We start from the raw sequence: 23,675 nt of genomic DNA on the forward strand, positions 1-23,675 counted from the left end.
ACACAACCTCACTGTTGCAGAAGATAAGCAGAGATTGCCATGCAGAAAGTGTCATGATGCAATGATTATCAAACTTGCATGTGCTATTTAAAGTTTTACTCGTGTTATTTTTATATGTGTAGTGCATTTTATTAACAATGTATCTGTGCACTTCATTATTTTGTAAAAATTTATTTGCCCCAGGGCAGCGCAGTGGCGCAGGTAGTGCTGTGGCCTCACAGCACAAAAGTCGCTGGTTTGAGCCTCGACTGGGTCACTTAGCATTTCTGTGTGGAGCTTGCATGTTCTCCCCACATTCACATGGGTTTCTTTAGGGTGCTCTGGTTTCCCCGACAAGTCCAAAAAAATGTGGTATAGGTGAATTGGGTGATCTAAAATTGTCCATTGTGTATGTATGTGAATGAGTGTGTGTGGATGTTTCCCAGAGAAGGGTTGTGGCTGGAAGGGCAACCTCTGTGTAAACATATGCTGGATAAGTTGGCAGTTCATTCCGCTGTGGCGACCCCAGATTAATAAAGGGACTAAGCCAAAAATAAAAAGAATGAATGAATGAATAATTTGCCCCAATAATCTTTTCTCAAATACCATAATCTTCTCTCACTTATTCGAAGCAACTTTTCTTCACTTCTATTAACATGGAATGCCTTTCAGGAGGACATAACAGTGCTTGTGTTGCTTTTGTCCATTCTTCAATCTCCCTCCATTTTGATAGCAATGCATCTTTCAATGATTTAATCGGTTCCCAAGGGAAACAATCAGTTTCAATCTGATATATGTCACAATATGGGATAAAAGGACTTCCCTTTATGCTGAATTTAAGCTTTCAGTTCATTAAAACACTGGCCTATTAATTGTGGAATTTTTAATACAGTATAAATACATCACTTATAAACAATTTTTTTAACATTGATCCATTAACTACGTTTTTTTTTTTTTTGGCTTGTGTTTTTTGTCTTACGCTTTCTGGAACCGTTCTTCGTTGGACTTAAACCCTGCCATTGTAGTAAACTCCTCTCTGCGTCTCAAGTCTGCCAACATACATTGTGAGCTAATGGGACAAACTGGTTATCGTGGGGGAAGCTCTCCATACGGAGGTAAGAGGTCAGCTGGTAGCAAAAAAGGAATGGCGTCATACCGTCCTGTGGCGTTCATTTTAAAAAATGAAATGCAGCCTTACGTAAGTCTGCCTACAAAATTTGCAGACTCCAGAAACGTATATAGGGCTACGTTTTCAGAATGAGCCTATGTTCACAGCCATATCACCCTGCAGCCTCACTGAAGCTAAGCAGGGCTGAGACTGGTCAGTACCTGGATGGGAGACCACTTAAGAAAACAAGGTTGATGTTGGAACTGGTGTTAGTGAGGCCAGCAGGGGGTGCTCAACCTGTGGAGTCCTAATGCCCCAGTAAAAGTGAAGGGGACACTTGCTGTCTTTCGGATGAGATGTTAAACTAATCCTGACTCTATGTGGTCAATAAAAATCCCATGGCACTTCTCGTAAAGAGTAGGGGTGTAACCCCGGTGTCCTTACCAAAGTCCCACTATTGGGCCTTACGATCATGGCCTCTCAATCATCCCCATCCTCTGAATTGGCTCTATCACTGTCTCTCCATCCACCAATAGCTGGTGTGTGGTGAGCGCACTGGCGCTGTTGTCCTGTCATCCAAGTTGATGCTGCACCCTCATGATTGTGACGCGCTTTGGATGTATAGCCATGCACAATAAATGCGCTATATAAAATACACATTACATTTATGCTGTACATAGGGCTACGTTTTCACAATGAGCCTAAGTTGCTTTTTAAACAAAGAAAAAAAGTATTTATTTATTAATAATTTATTCATTATTCATGTTAGATTAAATTAAATTAATCAAATTAAATTAAATCTCATTGTTAAGTTAAACCTTTATGTATAAATGTCACTATGATGATATTTCTATTTTTATTATTAAACAACATTTATTGTGAAACAATATTTAAAAAAACGAGTGATAAGGACACGTCTATATCCACTCAACCTTCACATGATCACTAGAAGTTCACCGACTGCAACGGTCATGTGACCAAATATTGCACTGCTTACAGGAAGACTCGCGCACATGGAGACAGAAATAGCCATAGTGTGTTGTGACATAGATGTGTGTTGGCCGTGTCAATGAGAGATGCCTAAGTGAGATGTCTGAGTATTTCATTGCATTGCAATGGGGGAACCATCAGAACATTATGTTTTGTTTTATATTCCAATATGCACCAAGTCATTTTATTTGGCATTTAAACCCGTTTCTCGAAATAAATGCTTTACTCACCATTAGTCATGATTTATTAATTCCACAAGTACAAGTGTCCGATAACATTTCTTCGCTAAGGTCAAGTAGTATTTGGCAGGTCAAGCGATCTCCACGTGGTGGCTCCTGTCAGACTCCATGTAAAATGAAGCAGATTTCCCCTAATTTTTACATAGTTTTCAGTATACAGACATTCTTAAAAGTATTATTTATTTTCTTTAAAAGAGTAAGAATGTGTTTTCAATGCCAAGGACGGGCAATTCCTACTAGTAATGCGCATGTGACACAGGATATGAATACCTGAGCCTAATCTATTCCTGACTGGGTGCCGTTTACCTTAAGAATCTGGCATATATCATAATATATATCATATAACAGACACCAGTCATTTATGTTCACACGTGTAAGCATACAGATATATCCAATAAGTCAAGGGCTTACATTTGCCTTTGACATTGGTGGGGACAAACATCCCTAGAGCACATGCATTGAACTGCCCTTTTAAAAACATGAAGTAATAAAAACATTAATGATATAAAAAAACACTTTGTAATACAAATAATAATCCCGTCCCATGAGCAAAAGTCAATTTACATTATTTTACTGCAGGGCTTAGAGGAAGTATGAATGTAGAAAAATTTATAGAGGTGTGTGATGCAATTTAATTGTTTTATCCCCATTATTATCAATCATAAACATGGAGGCCAATATTGAAACCGAATTTTGAATAATTGCACATCCTTGGTCAAAAGTAATACAGTGAACTCAAAGCAAACTTGACTTGTGCACATGTAGGTTAAAAAGGGTTGAGGGAGCTTTTTTAAGTCAATTAAATTATTGATAGGGACATTTCAGTAATTGGTGGATATTGGTGTGGACACGTCCACTTGGTCCATGCCAATTTTACGCTCTTGCAAGAAGCTTCTGAATATGTGCCAGTGAAAAGAGAGTAAGCTATGAAACTGGATAAAATTCACTTGGATATCAGTTGAGCAGATGGTGTTCTCTAGATCGGCATTCATAGTAGCAGAGGACTTTACTTCACAATGACTTTCAAGAATCAGGTACAGCAGAGTACTGGCAGAACTTTTTTGAGAGGTGTGCTTTAGGGTTTATGTTGGGTTCTACACTCAATCTACCACACGAACTCAATGCAGAGGTATAATTGGTGCAAGAAATCAGGATTCTAGTAAACAAATGTGAAACATTAAAGAGCCCATATTATACATGAAACAGGGTCATATTTTGGTTGTAAGGGTCTCAACAACAGTCAAATATGCATGCAAGGTCAAAAAACACTTTCATTATCTTGTAATCTGCATTTATTTTTACCTAATTATCCCAGCGACTCACAAATCGTTTAGTGACTAATTTGTTCCCAAACCCCTCCTCAGCGCGAAGGTAATCTGCGCTGATTGGACTGATTACAGCCTGTTGCAATTGGTCGATACTGACTGCCTTCAGTGCGAGACAGAGTGAAATGCCAAACAGCTATTTAACAATATTAAATCAGTCACAGTGCATACACGCTTTATAGTGTAAGGCGTGGATTTTGGCTGCCATTGGGTGAATGTATATACAGACGATGGGCTTGAAAATACCAACGACTAACTATTTTATAGAGCAAAAACTCCAAAAACTGGCGAGGAGATCTCCTGGCTTGTCACAGTCTGCTCTTTTCACAAAGACACAAACACAAACATTTCCCTTCTCCTCGGAGGACACAGTGCACACACACGCTTCCCTCCTCCACGGACAACACCACACAAACATTACCTCCTCCTTGGATGACACAAACACACACACACACACACACACACACTCTTGAACATGCTGCAACTTCCGCTAGAGGTGTATTACTAAACATGCAGCAGGTTGGATTAACCTGAACCATAAAAATCTTCAGAATGTTGTCAGAAACCTTCAGTGGAAGCAGCAGGCTTTCTAAAAAATTGTGCGACGAGGATGGGATTGAACCCACGCGTGGATTAGCAGTCCATCCCCTTAACCACTTGGCAACCTCGTCATGAATTTACCCAGTTTCCTGGTGGGGGCTGGGCTGTGGCATATATGTAAGTATTTGAAACTATTTTTGGTAAAGTTAAATCTTGCAACAACCTCCTTTAAAATGCTAAGAGGGTGAGAGTAAAACATCTTCCACGAGCCTGGACTGTGGCACATAATTATTTATGTATGTTCCTGCAACCATCTTCGGTAGATGACTTTCCAATTTGCCATAACAAGCACGAAGATGGTGCGAGTAAGATACCTTCCATGAAAGCCCCGGCCTCTCCTAAACAAACGACGAGGATGGGATTCGAACCCACGCATGCAGAGCACAATGGATTAGCAGTCCATCGCCTTAACCACTCGGCCACCTCGTCACATATGTTCCCACCTTTCTGAGGGAGGCTAGACTGTGGCACATATTTGTTTATGTATGTTTCTGCAACTAATTTCGGCCAAATGACTTTCAATTTTGCCATAACATGCTTCGAAGCACTAAGAGGGTGAGAGTAAGAAACCTTCCACGGAAGCACTGGGCTCTCTTGAATGAACAACGACGACGGGATTAAACCGCACACATGCAGAGCACAATGGATTAGCAGGCCATCGCCTTATCCACTCGGCCCCCTCCTCTCGCATACATACGCTTTCCTGATGGAGGCTGGACTGTGGCGTGTACGTATGTTTTTACCGCTAATTTCGCTACATATTACATAAAGTTTTTGCCATAACGTCCTTTAAGACGCTAAGAGGTGCAAGTAAGAAACCTTAGACAGAAGCAGTGGCCTCTCCCAAAACAACGAGGATGGGATTTAAGCTTGCAGAGTACAGCGTACTAACCTTAGCACTCGGCCACCTCATCATGCGTAAGCACAACTTTGTGCCAGAGGAAGGTTTAACTTTTAGTTGGACGAGCAACAAGGATGGGACTCAAACCCGCGCGAGCAGAGCACCAGGGATTAGCAGTCTTTTACCCTAGCCACTCAGCCACCTCGTCTCAGGTTACCTGCTTGTTGTGCAGGAAGTTGGACTTTGTTGTTTCTTGGGGGTTCTTACGAAAAAGATGCAGCTAAAGCTTGTCATAAGGAGCTTTTCAATAGCTCGAATCAGTGCCCCATAGTTATTGTTCAACATTGACTTCAATGTGTTTCTTCCGGTTTTGTTGGAGAGAAACTAGACAAAATGCCTGAGTCTAAAAACGGCAGCATAGCTGACCCTGGATTTGTGTGCAAATATGATTTCAGTGCCCTTGCATGCTTCATTATTTTACCCCAATCCCTGCACAGCCCAGTAAATGCATCCCAATCTCAGCCATTTTCTCGGCCGTTCAGCGTTGTGACTCCGCCCCCTTTACCACATTACCCACAGTTCTCTTCTCCCAGATTCACAAAAGTAGTGTAAACTTTTCTTTAAGTTAAAATGAAACAGTGTATAAGTAATTCTTTTTAGGCTTTTCAACAACCTGTTCTACTGACACAGCATGCACTCATTGGTGCCAGAAGGCTGATGGCTAGCAGTTTAAAGTTTGATACCACCTTGTCGTTTCATGTCCAGATTGGTAGATATAAGAGTTCATTGTTTAGATTGGTATTCTTTCGCAGAGGCTATATCATAGCCTATGAGGCCTAGCCGAGGCGTGATCATTGCTGGTTGAAAACTTTACCCAATACCCCGCCGAGATGGCTTGAAATACAGTCAGCTCTGGCAATTTTTGACAGCCTCCTAGAAGGCTCTATGTTCTGTTCAAAAGAATAGCTGAGTGTCTGGATCTTGAACATGCTGCAATTTGCGCCAAAGTTGTTTCACTAAACATGCAGCAGGTTAGATTCACCTGAACCATGACAATCTTCAGAATGTTGTCAGAAAACTTCAGCGGAAGCACCAGGCTCTCTGAAAAATTGAACGACGAGGATGGGATTAAACCCACGCGTGGATTAGCAGTCCATCCCCTTAACCGCTTGGCAACCTCGTCATGAATTTACCCAGTTTCCTGGTGGGGGCTGTGCTGTGGCATGTATGTAAGCATTTGCAACTATTTTTGGTAAATATGAAATTAAATCTTGCAACAACCTCCTTCAAAACGCTAAGAGGGTGAGAGTAAAACATCTTCCACGAAAGCACTTGGCTCTCTCAATTGAACGTCAAGGATGGGGTTTGAACCCACGCGTGCAGAGCACAATAAGTTAGCAGTCCATCGCCTTAACCACTCGACCACCTCGTCACGTAGGCTCCCACTTTCCTGATGGAGCCTGGACTGTGGCACATAATTATTTATGTATGTTCCTGCAACCATCTTCGGTAGATGACTTTCCAATTTGCCATAACAAGCACGAAGATGGTGCGAGTAAGATACCTTCCATGAAAGCCCCGGCCTCTCCTAAACAAACGACGAGGATGGGATTCGAACCCACGCGTGCAGAACACAATGGATTAGCAGTCCATCGCCTTAACCACTCGGCCACCTAGTCACATATGATCCCACCTTTCTGAGGGAGGCTAGACTGTGGCACATATTTGTTTATGTATGTTTCTGCAACTAATTTCGGCCAAATGACTTTCAATTTTGCCATAACATGCTTCGAAGCACTAAGAGGGTGAGAGTAAGAAACCTTCCACGGAAGCACTGGGCTCTCTTGAATGAACAACGACGACGGGATTAAACCGCACACATGCAGAGCACAATGGATTAGCAGGCCATCGCCTTATCCACTCGGCTCCCTCCTCTCGCATACATACGCTTTCCTGATGGAGGCTGGACTGTGGCGTGTACGTATGTTTTTGCCGCTAATTTCGCTACATATTACATAAAGTTTTTGCCATAACGTCCTTTAAGACGCTAAGAGGTGCAAGTAAGAAACCTTAGACAGAAGCAGTGGCCTCTCCCAAAACAACGAGGATGGGATTTAAGCTTGCAGAGTACAGCGTACTAACCTAAGCACTCGGCCACCTCATCATGCGTAAGCACAACTTTGTGCCAGAGGAAGGTTTAACTTTTAGTTGGATGAGCAACAAGGATGGGACTCAAACCCGCGCGAGCAGAGCACCAGGGATTAGCAGTCTTTTACCCTAGCCACTCAGCCACCTCGTCTCAGGTTACCTGCTTGTTGTGCAGGAAGTTGGACTTTGTTGTTTCTTGGGGGTTCTTACGAAAAAGATGCAGCTAAAGCTTGTCATAAGGAGCTTTTCAATAGCTCGAATCAGTGTCCCATAGTTATTGTTCAACATTGACTTCAATGTGTTTCTTCCGGTTTTGTTGGAGAGAAACTAGACAAAATGCCTGAGTCTAAAAACGGCAGCATAGCTGACCCTGGATTTGTGTGCAAATATGATTTCAGTGCCCTTGCATGCTTCATTATTTTACCCCAATCCCTGCACAGCCCAGTAAATGCATCCCAATCTCAGCCATTTTCTCGGCCGTTCAGCGTTGTGACTCCGCCCCCTTTACCACATTACCCACAGTTCTCTTCTCCCAGATTCACAAAAGTAGTGTAAACTTTTCTTTAAGTTAAAATGAAACAGTGTATAAGTAATTCTTTTTAGGCTTTTCAACAACCTGTTCTACTGACACAGCATGCACTCATTGGTGCCAGAAGGCTGATGGCTAGCAGTTTAAAGTTTGATACCACCTTGTCGTTTCATGTCCAGATTGGTAGATATAAGAGTTCATTGTTTAGTTTGGTATTCTTTCGCAGAGGCAATATCATAGTCTATGAGGCCTAGCCGAGGCGTGATCATTGCTGGTTGAAAACTTTACCCAATACCCCGCCGAGATGGCTTGAAATACAGTCAGCTCTGGCAATTTTTGACAGCCTCCTAGAAGGCTCTATGTTCTGTTCAAAAGAATAGCTGAGTGTCTGGATCTTGAACATGCTGCAATTTGCGCCAGAGTTGTTTCACTAAACATGCAGCAGGTTGGATTCACCTGAACCATGACAATCTTCAGATTGTTGTCAGAAAACTTCAGCGGAAGCACCAGGCTCTCTGAAAAATTGAACGACGAGGATGGGATTGAACCCACGCGTGGATTAGCAGTCCATCCCCTTAACCGCTTGGCAACCTCGTCATGAATTTACCCAGTTTCCTGGTGGGGGCTGTGCTGTGGCATGTATGTAAGCATTTGCAACTATTTTTGGTAAATATGAAATTAAATCTTGCAACAACCTCCTTCAAAACGCTAAGAGGGTGAGAGTAAAACATCTTCCACGAAAGCACTTGGCTCTCTCAATTGAACGTCAAGGATGGGATTTGAACCCACGCGTGCAGAGCACAATAAGTTAGCAGTCCATCGCCTTAACCACTCGACCACCTCGTCACGTAGGCTCCCACTTTCCTGATGGAGCCTGGACTGTGGCACATAATTATTTATGTATGTTCCTGCAACCATCTTCGGTAGATGACTTTCCAATTTGCCATAACAAGCACGAAGATGGTGCGAGTAAGATACCTTCCATGAAAGCCCCGGCCTCTCCTAAACAAACGACGAGGATGGGATTCGAACCCACGCGTGCAGAGCACAATGGATTAGCGGTCCATCGCCTTAACCACTCGGCCACCTCGTCACATACGTTCCCACCTTTCTGAGGGAGGCTAGACTGTGGCACATATTTGTTTATGTATGTTTCTGCAACTAATTTCGGCCAAATGACTTTCAATTTTGCCATAACATGCTTCGAAGCACTAAGAGGGTGAGAGTAAGAAACCTTCCACGGAAGCACTGGGCTCTCTTGAATGAACAACGACGACGGGATTAAACCGCACACATGCAGAGCACAATGGATTAGCAGGCCATCGCCTTATCCACTCGGCTCCCTCCTCTCGCATACATACGCTTTCCTGATGGAGGCTGGACTGTGGCGTGTACGTATGTTTTTGCCGCTAATTTCGCTACATATTACATAAAGTTTTTGCCATAACGTCCTTTAAGACGCTAAGAGGTGCAAGTAAGAAACCTTAGACAGAAGCAGTGGCCTCTCCCAAAACAACGAGGATGGGATTTAAGCTTGCAGAGTACAGCGTACTAACCTAAGCACTCGGCCACCTCATCATGCGTAAGCACAACTTTGTGCCAGAGGAAGGTTTAACTTTTAGTTGGACGAGCAACAAGGATGGGACTCAAACCCGCGCGAGCAGAGCACCAGGGATTAGCAGTCTTTTACCCTAGCCACTCAGCCACCTCGTCTCAGGTTACCTGCTTGTTGTGCAGGAAGTTGGACTTTGTTGTTTCTTGGGGGTTCTTACGAAAAAGATGCAGCTAAAGCTTGTCATAAGGAGCTTTTCAATAGCTCGAATCAGTGCCCCATAGTTATTGTTCAACATTGACTTCAATGTGTTTCTTCCGGTTTTGTTGGAGAGAAACTAGACAAAATGCCTGAGTCTAAAAACGGCAGCATAGCTGACCCTGGATTTGTGTGCAAATATGATTTCAGTGCCCTTGCATGCTTCATTATTTTACCCCAATCCCTGCACAGCCCAGTAAATGCATCCCAATCTCAGCCATTTTCTCGGCCGTTCAGCGTTGTGACTCCGCCCCCTTTACCACATTACCCACAGTTCTCTTCTCCAAGATTCACAAAAGTAGTGTAAACTTTTCTTTAAGTTAAAATGAAACAGTGTATAAGTAATTCTTTTTAGGCATTTCAATAACCTGTTCTACTGACACAGCATGCACTCATTGGTGCCAGAAGGCTGATGGCTAGCAGTTTAAAGTTTGATACCACCTTGTCGTTTCATGTCCAGATTGGTAGATATAAGAGTTCATTGTTGAGATTGGTATTCTTTCGCAGAGGCAATATCATAGCCTATGAGGCCTAGCCGAGGCGTGATCATTGCTGGTTGAAAACTTTACCCAATACCCCGCCGAGATGGCTTGAAATACAGTCAGCTCTGGCAATTTTTGACAGCCTCCTAGAAGGCTCAATGTTCTGTTCAAAAGAATAGCTGAGTGTCTGGATCTTGAACATGCTGCAATTTGCGCCAGAGTTGTTTCACTAAACATGCAGCAGGTTGGATTCACCTGAACCATGACAATCTTCAGAATGTTGTCAGAAAACTTCAGCGGAAGCACCAGGCTCTCTGAAAAATTGAACGACGAGGATGGGATTGAACCCACGCGTGGATTAGCAGTCCATCCCCTTAACCGCTTGGCAACCTCGTCATGAATTTACCCAGTTTCCTGGTGGGGGCTGTGCTGTGGCATGTATGTAAGCATTTGCAACTATTTTTGGTAAATATGAAATTAAATCTTGCAACAACCTCCTTCAAAACGCTAAGAGGGTGAGAGTAAAACATCTTCCACGAAAGCACTTGGCTCTCTCAATTGAACGTCAAGGATGGGATTTGAACCCACGCGTGCAGAGCACAATAAGTTAGCAGTCCATCGCCTTAACCACTCGACCACCTCGTCACGTAGGCTCCCACTTTCCTGATGGAGCCTGGACTGTGGCACATAATTATTTATGTATGTTCCTGCAACCATCTTCGGTGGATGACTTTCCAATTTGCCATAACAAGCACGAAGATGGTGCGAGTAAGATACCTTCCATGAAAGCCCCGGCCTCTCCTAAACAAACGACGAGGATGGGATTCGAACCCACGCGTGCAGAGCACAATGGATTAGCAGTCCATCGCCTTAACCACTCGGCCACCTAGTCACATATGATCCCACCTTTCTGAGGGAGGCTAGACTGTGGCACATATTTGTTTATGTATGTTTCTGCAACTAATTTCGGCCAAATGACTTTCAATTTTGCCATAACATGCTTCGAAGCACTAAGAGGGTGAGAGTAAGAAACCTTCCACGGAAGCACTGGGCTCTCTTGAATGAACAACGACGACGGGATTAAACCGCACACATGCAGAGCACAATGGATTAGCAGGCCATCGCCTTATCCACTCGGCTCCCTCCTCTCGCATACATACGCTTTCCTGATGGAGGCTGGACTGTGGCGTGTACGTATGTTTTTGCCGCTAATTTCGCTACATATTACATAAAGTTTTTGCCATAACGTCCTTTAAGACGCTAAGAGGTGCAAGTAAGAAACCTTAGACAGAAGCAGTGGCCTCTCCCAAAACAACGAGGATGGGATTTAAGCTTGCAGAGTACAGCGTACTAACCTAAGCACTCGGCCACCTCATCATGCGTAAGCACAACTTTGTGCCAGAGGAAGGTTTAACTTTTAGTTGGACGAGCAACAAGGATGGGACTCAAACCCGCGCGAGCAGAGCACCAGGGATTAGCAGTCTTTTACCCTAGCCACTCAGCCACCTCGTCTCAGGTTACCTGCTTGTTGTGCAGGAAGTTGGACTTTGTTGTTTCTTGGGGGTTCTTACGAAAAAGATGCAGCTAAAGCTTGTCATAAGGAGCTTTTCAATAGCTCGAATCAGTGCCCCATAGTTATTGTTCAACATTGACTTCAATGTGTTTCTTCCGGTTTTGTTGGAGAGAAACTAGACAAAATGCCTGAGTCTAAAAACGGCAGCATAGCTGACCCTGGATTTGTGTGCAAATATGATTTCAGTGCCCTTGCATGCTTCATTATTTTACCCCAATCCCTGCACAGCCCAGTAAATGCATCCCAATCTCAGCCATTTTCTCGGCCGTTCAGCGTTGTGACTCCGCCCCCTTTACCACATTACCCACAGTTCTCTTCTCCCAGATTCACAAAAGTAGTGTAAACTTTTCTTTAAGTTAAAATGAAACAGTGTATAAGTAATTCTTTTTAGGCTTTTCAACAACCTGTTCTACTGACACAGCATGCACTCATTGGTGCCAGAAGGCTGATGGCTAGCAGTTTAAAGTTTGATACCACCTTGTCGTTTCATGTCCAGATTGGTAGATATAAGAGTTCATTGTTTAGTTTGGTATTCTTTCGCAGAGGCAATATCATAGTCTATGAGGCCTAGCCGAGGCGTGATCATTGCTGGTTGAAAACTTTACCCAATACCCCGCCGAGATTGCTTGAAATACAGTCAGCTCTGGCAATTTTTGACAGCCTCCTAGAAGGCTCTATGTTCTGTTCAAAAGAATAGCTGAGTGTCTGGATCTTGAACATGCTGCAATTTGCGCCAGAGTTGTTTCACTAAACATGCAGCAGGTTGGATTCACCTGAACCATGACAATCTTCAGAATGTTGTCAGAAAACTTCAGCGGAAGCACCAGGCTCTCTGAAAAATTGAACGACGAGGATGGGATTGAACCCACGCGTGGATTAGCAGTCCATCCCCTTAACCGCTTGGCAACCTCGTCATGAATTTACCCAGTTTCCTGGTGGGGGCTGTGCTGTGGCATGTATGTAAGCATTTGCAACTATTTTTGGTAAATATGAAATTAAATCTTGCAACAACCTCCTTCAAAACGCTAAGAGGGTGAGAGTAAAACATCTTCCACGAAAGCACTTGGCTCTCTCAATTGAACGTCAAGGATGGGATTTGAACCCACGCGTGCAGAGCACAATAAGTTAGCAGTCCATCGCCTTAACCACTCGACCACCTCGTCACGTAGGCTCCCACTTTCCTGATGGAGCCTGGACTGTGGCACATAATTATTTATGTATGTTCCTGCAACCATCTTCGGTAGATGACTTTCCAATTTGCCATAACAAGCACGAAGATGGTGCGAGTAAGATACCTTCCATGAAAGCCCCGGCCTCTCCTAAACAAACGACGAGGATGGGATTCGAACCCACGCGTGCAGAACACAATGGATTAGCAGTCCATCGCCTTAACCACTCGGCCACCTCGTCACATATGTTCCCACCTTTCTGAGGGAGGCTAGACTGTGGCACATATTTGTTTATGTATGATTCTGCAACTAATTTCGGCCAAATGACTTTCAATTTTGCCATAACATGCTTCGAAGCACTAAGAGGGTGAGAGTAAGAAACCTTCCACGGAAGCACTGGGCTCTCTTGAATGAACAACGACGACGGGATTAAACCGCACACATGCAGAGCACAATGGATTAGCAGGCCATCGCCTTATCCACTCGGCTCCCTCCTCTCGCATACATACGCTTTCCTGATGGAGGCTGGACTGTGGCGTGTACGTATGTTTTTGCCGCTAATTTCGCTACATATTACATAAAGTTTTTGCCATAACGTCCTTTAAGACGCTAAGAGGTGCAAGTAAGAAACCTTAGACAGAAGCAGTGGCCTCTCCCAAAACAACGAGGATGGGATTTAAGCTTGCAGAGTACAGCGTACTAACCTAAGCACTCGGCCACCTCATCATGCGTAAGCACAACTTTGTGCCAGAGGAAGGTTTAACTTTTAGTTGGACGAGCAACAAGGATGGGACTCAAACCCGCGCGAGCAGAGCACCAGGGATTAGCAGTCTTTTACCCTAGCCACTCAGCCACCTCGTCTCAGGTTACCTGCTTGTTGTGCAGGAAGTTGGACTTTGTTGTTTCTTGGGGGTTCTTACGAAAAAGATGCAGCTAAAGCTTGTCATAAGGAGCTTTTCAATAGCTCGAATCAGTGCCCCATAGTTATTGTTCAACATTGACTTCAATGTGTTTCTTCCGGTTTTGTTGGAGAGAAACTAGACAAAATGCCTGAGTCTAAAAACGGCAGCATAGCTGACCCTGGATTTGTGTGCAAATATGATTTCAGTGCCCTTGCATGCTTCATTATTTTACCCCAATCCCTGCACAGCACAGTAAATGCATCCCAATCTCAGCCATTTTCTCGGCCGTTCAGCGTTGTGACTCCGCCCCCTTTACCACATTACCCACAGTTCTCTTCTCCCAGATTCACAAAAGTAGTGTAAACTTTTCTTTAAGTTAAAATGAAACAGTGTATAAGTAATTCTTTTTAGGCATTTCAATAACCTGTTCTACTGACACAGCATGCACTCATTGGTGCCAGAAGGCTGATGGCTAGCAGTTTAAAGTTTGATACCACCTTGTCGTTTCATGTCCAGATTGGTAGATATAAGAGTTCATTGTTGAGATTGGTATTCTTCCGCAGAGGCAATATCATAGCCTATGAGGCCTAGCCGAGGCGTGATCATTGCTGGTTGAAAACTTTACCCAATACCCTGCCGAGATGGCTTGAAATACAGTCAGCTCTGGCAATTTTTGACAGCCTCCTAGAAGGCTCAATGTTCTGTTCAAAAGAATAGCTGAGTGTCTGGATCTTGAACATGCTGCAATTTGCGCCAGAGTTGTTTCACTAAACATGCAGCAGGTTGGATTCACCTGAACCATGACAATCTTCAGAATGTTGTCAGAAAACTTCAGCGGAAGCACCAGGCTCTCTGAAAAATTGAACGACGAGGATGGGATTGAACCCACGCGTGGATTAGCAGTCCATCCCCTTAACCGCTTGACAACCTCGTCATGAATTTACCCAGTTTCCTGGTGGGGGCTGTGCTGTGGCATGTATGTAAGCATTTGCAACTATTTTTGGTAAATATGAAATTAAATCTTGCAACAACCTCCTTCAAAACGCTAAGAGGGTGAGAGTAAAACATCTTCCACGAAAGCACTTGGCTCTCTCAATTGAACGTCAAGGATGGGATTTGAACCCACGCGTGCAGAGCACAATAAGTTAGCAGTCCATCGCCTTAACCACTCGACCACCTCGTCACGTAGGCTCCCACTTTCCTGATGGAGCCTGGACTGTGGCACATAATTATTTATGTATGTTCCTGCAACCATCTTCGGTGGATGACTTTCCAATTTGCCATAACAAGCACGAAGATGGTGCGAGTAAGATACCTTCGATGAAAGCCCCGGCCTCTCCTAAACAAACGACGAGGATGGGATTCGAACCCACGCGTGCAGAGCACAATGGATTAGCAGTCCATCGCCTTAACCACTCGGCCACCTCGTCACATATGTTCCCACCATTCTGAGGGAGGCTAGACTGTGGCACATATTTGTTTATGTATGTTTCTGCAACTAATTTCGGCCAAATGACTTTCAATTTTGCCATAACATGCTTCGAAGCACTAAGAGGGTGAGAGTAAGAAACCTTCCACGGAAGCACTGGGCTCTCTTGAATGAACAACGACGACGGGATTAAACCGCACACATGCAGAGCACAATGGATTAGCAGGCCATCGCCTTATCCACTCGGCCCCCTCCTCTCGCATACATACGCTTTCCTGATGGAGGCTGGACTGTGGCGTGTACGTATGTTTTTGCCGCTAATTTCGCTACATATTACATAAAGTTTTTGCCATAACGTCCTTTAAGACGCTAAGAGGTGCAAGTAAGAAACCTTAGACAGAAGCAGTGGCCTCTCCCAAAACAACGAGGATGGGATTTAAGCTTGCAGAGTACAGCGTACTAACCTAAGCACTCGGCCACCTCATCATGCGCAAGCACAACTTTGTGCCAGAGGAAGGTTTAACTTTTAGTTGGACGAGCAACAAGGATGGGACTCAAACCCGCGCGAGCAGAGCACCAGGGATTAGCAGTCTTTTACCCTAGCCACTCAGCCACCTCGTCTCAGGTTACCTGCTTGTTGTGCAGGAAGTTGGACTTTGTTGTTTCTTGGGGGTTCTTACGAAAAAGATGCAGCTAAAGCTTGTCATAAGGAGCTTTTCAATAGCTCGAATCAGTGCCCCATAGTTATTGTTCAACATTGACTTCAATGCGTTTCTTCCGGTTTTGTTGGAGAGAAACTAGACAAAATGCCTGAGTCTAAAAACGGCAGCATAGCTGACCCTGGATTTGTGTGCAAATATGATTTCAGTGCCCTTGCATGCTTCATTATTTTACCCCAATCCCTGCACAGCCCAGTAAATGCATCCCAATCTCAGCCATTTTCTCGGCCGTTCAGCGTTGTGACTCCGCCCCCTTTACCACATTACCCACAGTTCTCTTCTCCCAGATTCACAAAAGTAGTGTAAACTTTTCTTTAAGTTAAAATGAAACAGTGTATAAGTAATTCTTTTTAGGCATTTCAATAACCTGTTCTACTGACACAGCATGCACTCATTGGTGCCAGAAGGCTGATGGCTAGCAGTTTAAAGTTTGATACCACCTTGTCGTTTCATGTCCAGATTGGTAGATATAAGAGTTCATTGTTGAGATTGGTATTCTTTCGCAGAGGCAATATCATAGCCTATGAGGCCTAGCCGAGGCGTGATCATTGCTGGTTGAAAACTTTACCCAATACCCCGCCGAGATGGCTTGAAATACAGTCAGCTCTTGCAATTTTTGACAGCCTCCTAGAAGGCTCAATGTTCTGTTCAAAAGAATAGCTGAGTGTCTGGATCTTGAACATGCTGCAATTTGCGCCAGAGTTGTTTCACTAAACATGCAGCAGGTTGGATTCACCTGAACCATGACAATCTTCAGAATGTTGTCAGAAAACTTCAGCGGAAGCACCAGGCTCTCTGAAAAATTGAACGACGAGGATGGGATTGAACCCACGCGTGGATTAGCAGTCCATCCCCTTAACCGCTTGGCAACCTCGTCATGAATTTACCCAGTTTCCTGGTGGGGGCTGTGCTGTGGCATGTATGTAAGTATTTGCAACTATTTTTGGTAAATATGAAATTAAATCTTGCAACAACCTCCTTCAAAACGCTAAGAGGGTGAGAGTAAAACATCTTCCACGAAAGCACTTGGCTCTCTCAATTGAACGTCAAGGATGGGATTTGAACCCACGCGTGCAGAGCACAATAAGTTAGCAGTCCATCGCCTTAACCACTCGACCACCTCGTCACGTAGGCTCCCACTTTCCTGATGGAGCCTGGACTGTGGCACATAATTATTTATGTATGTTCCTGCAACCATCTTCGGTAGATGACTTTCCAATTTGCCATAACAAGCACGAAGATGGTGCGAGTAAGATACCTTCCATGAAAGCCCCGGCCTCTCCTAAACAAACGACGAGGATGGGATTCGAACCCACGCGTGCAGAGCACAATGGATTAGCAGTCCATCGCCTTAACCACTCGGCCACCTCGTCACATATGTTCCCACCTTTCTGAGGGAGGCTAGACTGTGGCACATATTTGTTTATGTATGTTTCTGCAACTAATTTCGGCCAAATGACTTTCAATTTTGCCATAATGTGGCAGGAGGGAAGAGTAGGGATTAACAATTTATCCACAAAGCAAATCCGACTACGCCACCTGAGAGGTTTTCTCCCAGGAAATAGAAATTGGCTTAAACCTTACTCTTAGGCCACACAGGTTCAGTTCTCATATGGATAGGCAAGAGACGTGGGTATAGTATAAAAATACAAAATTTATTTTCAGAATTTGTGGCAGATTAAAATGGTCACATTACATTCTCTTAACATTTTGCCAGCACCCCCCTCCAACACAACTGCAGTAAAATAAAACAAAAAAAGAAAACAAATTTATAGAAGACAACAACAACGTTATTACAAAGTAAATATGAAAATGAAATTAACCGGGGAAATAAATTGAATAAACTAACTTACAGGGCTGAGGTCACACATGGGGGGGGGGAATCACCAGTGCTCCGTTGTGTTCAAAAAGCACACTTCCACACACACACCACACTAGATCCACACACTCCACACTTCCCAAACCGTCCACAGCAAAAATGTCAAGTGCAGTGACACCACCACCACCTCAAGATCCTGCACCCATGGGACCTCAGTTCCTGCAAGGAAAATCAAAATCAATATACGGGATAAATTATACAAGAGTAAAACAAACAACAAACCACACACAAGAAAAGAAAAACCAAATACAGCTTCTGTGGTTTCGCTATAGAAAAGCAAGATTCACACAGAACACAAAACTCACTCTTTTGCACACCGAATCACACAACCAAACAGAACAAAAATCACAAATTATATAACAGTAGCAATAGGAGATAGTAGTAGCAGGTCGTAATAACAACAGCAGTAAATAGAGCAGGTAACAGTTAGTCGTAGCAGTTAGCAGTAACTGCAACAGTAGAGTAGCAGCAGGCAGATAGTAGTAGCGGATAGCAGTAGCAGCTAGTAGTAACTGCAGCAGTAAATGTAGCAGCAGCAGATAGTAGTAACGGGTAGCAGTAGCAGCTAGTAGTAACTGCAGCAGTGAATGTAGCAGCAGCAGATAGTAGTAGCGGGTAGCAGTAGCAGCTAGTAGTAACTGCAGCAGTGAATGTAGCAGCAGCAGATAGTAGTAGCGGGTAGCAGTAGCAGCTAGTAGTAACTGCAGCAGTAAATGTAGCAGCAGCAGATAGTAGAAGCAGGCAGCAGTAGTAAACAACAGTAGTAGTTCTTTCCACTAGAGATCTCAGGATAGCAGAATCTTTCAAACACAACCGGAGTAATGTTACAGATGCTAGATCTTTATTTATAATCGCCCAGGACAGAGAGGGAGAATCCTACAAGAGATATGCACATGCAAAAACGGTTACTGTTTGCAAAATCACACGCTAGCATTCCCCTTAAATCTCTACATAAGAAACTTACCAAGCCGGGAGTAGTACACTCATGTATTACGAATTAGTCATCTCCATTTATGCTACAAGCGAGCTGAATGGGTGACAGTCATTAACTCCATGGCAACCAACAGGAAAACCAACGAAAAACCAGGCTAAAAATGAAACCACGATGATTAATCCAAACGTTAATCGAAAGAGAGAGAGAGAGACACACACACAACCGCTAACATACCTGAAACAGATGTCAACAAACGCGGAACAAGAAAGGCGGGGCTGGAGGTGACATCACCTAACACAGCCAACCGGCTCTAAAATAGGCAGCACTGGCCCCTGATTGGTTGTTATCAACATCAATCACTACCACTTATCCTATACACGGTCACAATCACATGCTTCGAAGCACTAAGAGGGTGAGAGTAAGAAACCTTCCACGGAAGCACTGGGCTCTCTTGAATGAACAACGACGACGGGATTAAACCGCACACATGCAGAGCACAATGGATTAGCAGGCCATCGCCTTATCCACTCGGCCCCCTCCTCTCGCATACATACGCTTTCCTGATGGAGGCTGGACTGTGGCGTGTACGTATGTTTTTGCCGCTAATTTCGCTACATATTACATAAAGTTTTTGCCATAACGTCCTTTAAGACGCTAAGAGGTGCAAGTAAGAAACCTTAGACAGAAGCAGTGGCCTCTCCCAAAACAACGAGGATGGGATTTAAGCTTGCAGAGTACAGCGTACTAACCTAAGCACTCGGCCACCTCATCATGCGCAAGCACAACTTTGTGCCAGAGGAAGGTTTAACTTTTAGTTGGACGAGCAACAAGGATGGGACTCCAACCCACGCGAGCAGAGCACCAGGGATTAGCAGTCTTTTACCCTAGCCACTCAGCCACCTCGTCTCAGGTTACCTGCTTGTTGTGCAGGAAGTTGGACTTTGTTGTTTCTTGGGGGTTCTTACGAAAAAGATGCAGCTAAAGCTTGTCATAAGGAGCTTTTCAATAGCTCGAATCAGTGCCCCATAGTTATTGTTCAACATTGACTTCAATGTGTTTCTTCCGGTTTTGTTGGAGAGGAACTAGACAAAATGCCTGAGTCTAAAAACGGCAGCATAGCTGACCCTGGATTTGTGTGCAAATATGATTTCAGTGCCCTTGCATGCTTCATTATTTTACCCCAATCCCTGCACAGCCCAGTAAATGCATCCCAATCTCAGCCATTTTCTCGGCCGTTCAGCGTTGTGACTCCGCCCCCTTTACCACATTACCCACAGTTCTCTTCTCCCAGATTCACAAAAGTAGTGTAAACTTTTCTTTAAGTTAAAATGAAACAGTGTATAAGTAATTCTTTTTAGGCATTTCAATAACCTGTTCTACTGACACAGCATGCACTCATTGGTGCCAGAAGGCTGATGGCTAGCAGTTTAAAGTTTGATACCACCTTGTCGTTTCATGTCCAGATTGGTAGATATAAGAGTTCATTGTTGAGATTGGTATTCTTTCGCAGAGGCAATATCATAGCCTATGAGGCCTAGCCGAGGCGTGATCATTGCTGGTTGAAAACTTTACCCAATACCCCGCCGAGATGGCTTGAAATACAGTCAGCTCTGGCAATTTTTGACAGCCTCCTAGAAGGCTCAATGTTCTGTTCAAAAGAATAGCTGAGTGTCTGGATCTTGAACATGCTGCAATTTGCGCCAGAGTTGTTTCACTAAACATGCAGCAGGTTGGATTCACCTGAACCATGACAATCTTCAGAATGTTGTCAGAAAACTTCAGCGGAAGCACCAGGCTCTCTGAAAAATTGAACGACGAGGATGGGATTGAACCCACGCGTGGATTAGCAGTCCATCCCCTTAACCGCTTGGCAACCTCGTCATGAATTTACCCAGTTTCCTGGTGGGGGCTGTGCTGTGGCATGTATGTAAGCATTTGCAACTATTTTTGGTAAATATGAAATTAAATCTTGCAACAACCTCCTTCAAAACGCTAAGAGGGTGAGAGTAAAACATCTTCCACGAAAGCACTTGGCTCTCTCAATTGAACGTCAAGGATGGGATTTGAACCCACGCGTGCAGAGCACAATAAGTTAGCAGTCCATCGCCTTAACCACTCGACCACCTCGTCACGTAGGCTCCCACTTTCCTGATGGAGCCTGGACTGTGGCACATAATTATTTATGTATGTTCGTGCAACCATCTTCGGTAGATGACTTTCCAATTTGCCATAACAAGCACGAAGATGGTGCGAGTAAGATACCTTCCATGAAAGCCCCGGCCTCTCCTAAACAAACGACGAGGATGGGATTCGAACCCACGCGTGCAGAGCACAATGGATTAGCAGTCCATCGCCTTAACCACTCGGCCACCTCGTCACATATGTTCCCACCTTTCTGAGGGAGGCTAGACTGTGGCACATATTTGTTTATGTATGTTTTTGCAACTAATTTCGGCCAAATGACTTTCAATTTTGCCATAACATGCTTCGAAGCACTAAGAGGGTGAGAGTAAGAAACCTTCCACGGAAGCACTGGGCTCTCTTGAATGAACAACGACGACGGGATTAAACCGCACACATGCAGAGCACAATGGATTAGCAGGCCATCGCCTTATCCACTCGGCTCCCTCCTCTCGCATACATACGCTTTCCTGATGGAGGCTGGACTGTGGCGTGTACGTATGTTTTTGCCGCTAATTTCGCTACATATTACATAAAGTTTTTGCCATAACGTCCTTTAAGACGCTAAGAGGTGCAAGTAAGAAACCTTAGACAGAAGCAGTGGCCTCTCCCAAAACAACGAGGATGGGATTTAAGCTTGCAGAGTACAGCGTACTAACCTAAGCACTCGGCCACCTCATCATGCGCAAGCACAACTTTGTGCCAGAGGAAGGTTTAACTTTTAGTTGGACGAGCAACAAGGATGGGACTCAAACCCGCGCGAGCAGAGCACCAGGGATTAGCAGTCTTTTACCCTAGCCACTCAGCCACCTCGTCTCAGGTTACCTGCTTGTTGTGCAGGAAGTTGGACTTTGTTGTTTCTTGGGGGTTCTTACGAAAAAGATGCAGCTAAAGCTTGTCATAAGGAGCTTTTCAATAGCTCGAATCAGTGCCCCATAGTTATTGTTCAACATTGACTTCAATGTGTTTCTTCCGGTTTTGTTGGAGAGAAACTAGACAAAATGCCTGAGTCTAAAAACGGCAGCATAGCTGACCCTGGATTTGTGTGCAAATATGATTTCAGTGCCCTTGCATGCTTCATTATTTTACCCCAATCCCTGCACAGCCCAGTAAATGCATCCCAATCTCAGCCATTTTCTCGGCCGTTCAGCGTTGTGACTCCGCCCCCTTTACCACATTACCCACAGTTCTCTTCTCCCAGATTCACAAAAGTAGTGTAAACTTTTCTTTAAGTTAAAATGAAACAGTGTATAAGTAATTCTTTTTAGGCATTTCAATAACCTGTTCTACTGACACAGCATGCACTCATTGGTGCCAGAAGGCTGATGGCTAGCAGTTTAAAGTTTGATACCACCTTGTCGTTTCATGTCCAGATTGGTAGATATAAGAGTTCATTGTTGAGATTGGTATTCTTTCGCAGAGGCAATATCATAGCCTATGAGGCCTAGCCGAGGCGTGATCATTGCTGGTTGAAAACTTTACCCAATACCCCGCCGAGATGGCTTGAAATACAGTCAGCTCTGGCAATTTTTGACAGCCTCCTAGAAGGCTCAATGTTCTGTTCAAAAGAATAGCTGAGTGTCTGGATCTTGAACATGCTGCAATTTGCGCCAGAGTTGTTTCACTAAACATGCAGCAGGTTGGATTCACCTGAACCATGACAATCTTCAGAATGTTGTCAGAAAACTTCAGCGGAAGCACCAGGCTCTCTGAAAAATTGAACGACGAGGATGGGATTGAACCCACGCGTGGATTAGCAGTCCATCCCCTTAACCGCTTGGCAACCTCGTCATGAATTTACCCAGTTTCCTGGTGGGGGCTGTGCTGTGGCATGTATGTTAGCATTTGCAACTATTTTTGGTAAATATGAAATTAAATCTTGCAACAACCTCCTTCAAAACGCTAAGAGGGTGAGAGTAAAACATCTTCCACGAAAGCACTTGGCTCTCTCAATTGAACGTCAAGGATGGGATTTGAACCCACGCGTGCAGAGCACAATAAGTTAGCAGTCCATCGCCTTAACCACTCGACCACCTCGTCACGTAGGCTCCCACTTTCCTGATGGAGCCTGGACTGTGGCACATAATTATTTATGTATGTTCGTGCAACCATCTTCGGTAGATGACTTTCCAATTTGCCATAACAAGCACGAAGATGGTGCGAGTAAGATACCTTCCATGAAAGCCCCGGCCTCTCCTAAACAAACGACGAGGATGGGATTCGAACCCACGCGTGCAGAGCACAATGGATTAGCAGTCCATCGCCTTAACCACTCGGCCACCTCGTCACATATGTTCCCACCTTTCTGAGGGAGGCTAGACTGTGGCACATATTTGTTTATGTATGTTTTTGCAACTAATTTCGGCCAAATGACTTTCAATTTTGCCATAACATGCTTCGAAGCACTAAGAGGGTGAGAGTAAGAAACCTTCCACGGAAGCACTGGGCTCTCTTGAATGAACAACGACGACGGGATTAAACCGCACACATGCAGAGCACAATGGATTAGCAGGCCATCGCCTTATCCACTCGGCCCCCTCCTCTCGCATACATACGCTTTCCTGATGGAGGCTGGACTGTGGCGTGTACGTATGTTTTTGCCGCTAATTTCGCTACATATTACATAAAGTTTTTGCCATAACGTCCTTTAAGACGCTAAGAGGTGCAAGTAAGAAACCTTAGACAGAAGCAGTGGCCTCTCCCAAAACAACGAGGATGGGATTTAAGCTTGCAGAGTACAGCGTACTAACCTAAGCACTCGGCCACCTCATCATGCGCAAGCACAACTTTGTGCCAGAGGAAGGTTTAACTTTTAGTTGGACGAGCAACAAGGATGGG

General features: G+C 44.3%; 17 non-coding genes across 17 annotated transcripts; 8 read left to right on the plus strand and 9 right to left on the minus strand.

The window, feature by feature from the left end:
• Positions 1-4,588: 4,588 nt before the first annotated feature.
• Positions 4,589-4,670, minus strand: trnas-gcu (transfer RNA serine (anticodon GCU)). Its single transcript has one exon. It is a non-coding gene; the product is annotated as a tRNA-Ser (tRNA).
• A 1,212-nt stretch (positions 4,671-5,882) lies between these two features.
• Positions 5,883-6,023, plus strand: LOC137488193 (U4 spliceosomal RNA). Its single transcript, XR_011010683.2, has one exon. It is a non-coding gene; the product is annotated as a U4 spliceosomal RNA (small nuclear RNA).
• Positions 6,024-6,679: 656 nt separating this feature from the next.
• trnas-gcu (transfer RNA serine (anticodon GCU)) lies at positions 6,680-6,761 on the minus strand. Its single transcript has one exon. It is a non-coding gene; the product is annotated as a tRNA-Ser (tRNA).
• Positions 6,762-7,973: 1,212 nt separating this feature from the next.
• Positions 7,974-8,114, plus strand: LOC137488186 (U4 spliceosomal RNA). Its single transcript, XR_011010158.2, has one exon. It is a non-coding gene; the product is annotated as a U4 spliceosomal RNA (small nuclear RNA).
• Positions 8,115-8,770: 656 nt separating this feature from the next.
• Positions 8,771-8,852, minus strand: trnas-gcu (transfer RNA serine (anticodon GCU)). The gene has a single exon. It is a non-coding gene; the product is annotated as a tRNA-Ser (tRNA).
• A 1,212-nt stretch (positions 8,853-10,064) lies between these two features.
• LOC137488182 (U4 spliceosomal RNA) lies at positions 10,065-10,205 on the plus strand. The gene has a single exon (XR_011007122.2). It is a non-coding gene; the product is annotated as a U4 spliceosomal RNA (small nuclear RNA).
• A 656-nt stretch (positions 10,206-10,861) lies between these two features.
• Positions 10,862-10,943, minus strand: trnas-gcu (transfer RNA serine (anticodon GCU)). The gene has a single exon. It is a non-coding gene; the product is annotated as a tRNA-Ser (tRNA).
• A 1,212-nt stretch (positions 10,944-12,155) lies between these two features.
• Positions 12,156-12,296, plus strand: LOC137488187 (U4 spliceosomal RNA). Its single transcript, XR_011010138.2, has one exon. It is a non-coding gene; the product is annotated as a U4 spliceosomal RNA (small nuclear RNA).
• A 656-nt stretch (positions 12,297-12,952) lies between these two features.
• On the minus strand, positions 12,953-13,034 carry trnas-gcu (transfer RNA serine (anticodon GCU)). The gene has a single exon. It is a non-coding gene; the product is annotated as a tRNA-Ser (tRNA).
• A 1,212-nt stretch (positions 13,035-14,246) lies between these two features.
• Positions 14,247-14,387, plus strand: LOC137488171 (U4 spliceosomal RNA). The gene has a single exon (XR_012393504.1). It is a non-coding gene; the product is annotated as a U4 spliceosomal RNA (small nuclear RNA).
• Positions 14,388-15,043: 656 nt separating this feature from the next.
• Positions 15,044-15,125, minus strand: trnas-gcu (transfer RNA serine (anticodon GCU)). Its single transcript has one exon. It is a non-coding gene; the product is annotated as a tRNA-Ser (tRNA).
• A 1,212-nt stretch (positions 15,126-16,337) lies between these two features.
• On the plus strand, positions 16,338-16,478 carry LOC137488189 (U4 spliceosomal RNA). Its single transcript, XR_011010689.2, has one exon. It is a non-coding gene; the product is annotated as a U4 spliceosomal RNA (small nuclear RNA).
• A 656-nt stretch (positions 16,479-17,134) lies between these two features.
• Positions 17,135-17,216, minus strand: trnas-gcu (transfer RNA serine (anticodon GCU)). The gene has a single exon. It is a non-coding gene; the product is annotated as a tRNA-Ser (tRNA).
• Positions 17,217-20,154: 2,938 nt separating this feature from the next.
• LOC137488192 (U4 spliceosomal RNA) lies at positions 20,155-20,295 on the plus strand. The gene has a single exon (XR_011010151.1). It is a non-coding gene; the product is annotated as a U4 spliceosomal RNA (small nuclear RNA).
• A 656-nt stretch (positions 20,296-20,951) lies between these two features.
• On the minus strand, positions 20,952-21,033 carry trnas-gcu (transfer RNA serine (anticodon GCU)). Its single transcript has one exon. It is a non-coding gene; the product is annotated as a tRNA-Ser (tRNA).
• A 1,212-nt stretch (positions 21,034-22,245) lies between these two features.
• On the plus strand, positions 22,246-22,386 carry LOC137488181 (U4 spliceosomal RNA). The gene has a single exon (XR_011007121.2). It is a non-coding gene; the product is annotated as a U4 spliceosomal RNA (small nuclear RNA).
• Positions 22,387-23,042: 656 nt separating this feature from the next.
• Positions 23,043-23,124, minus strand: trnas-gcu (transfer RNA serine (anticodon GCU)). Its single transcript has one exon. It is a non-coding gene; the product is annotated as a tRNA-Ser (tRNA).
• Between the last annotated feature and the right edge of the window lie 551 nt (positions 23,125-23,675).

The sequence above is a fragment of the Danio rerio genome, chromosome 17, assembly GCF_049306965.1.
Source record: "Danio rerio strain Tuebingen ecotype United States chromosome 17, GRCz12tu, whole genome shotgun sequence".
Classification (NCBI taxonomy): Eukaryota; Metazoa; Chordata; class Actinopteri; order Cypriniformes; family Danionidae; genus Danio; species Danio rerio.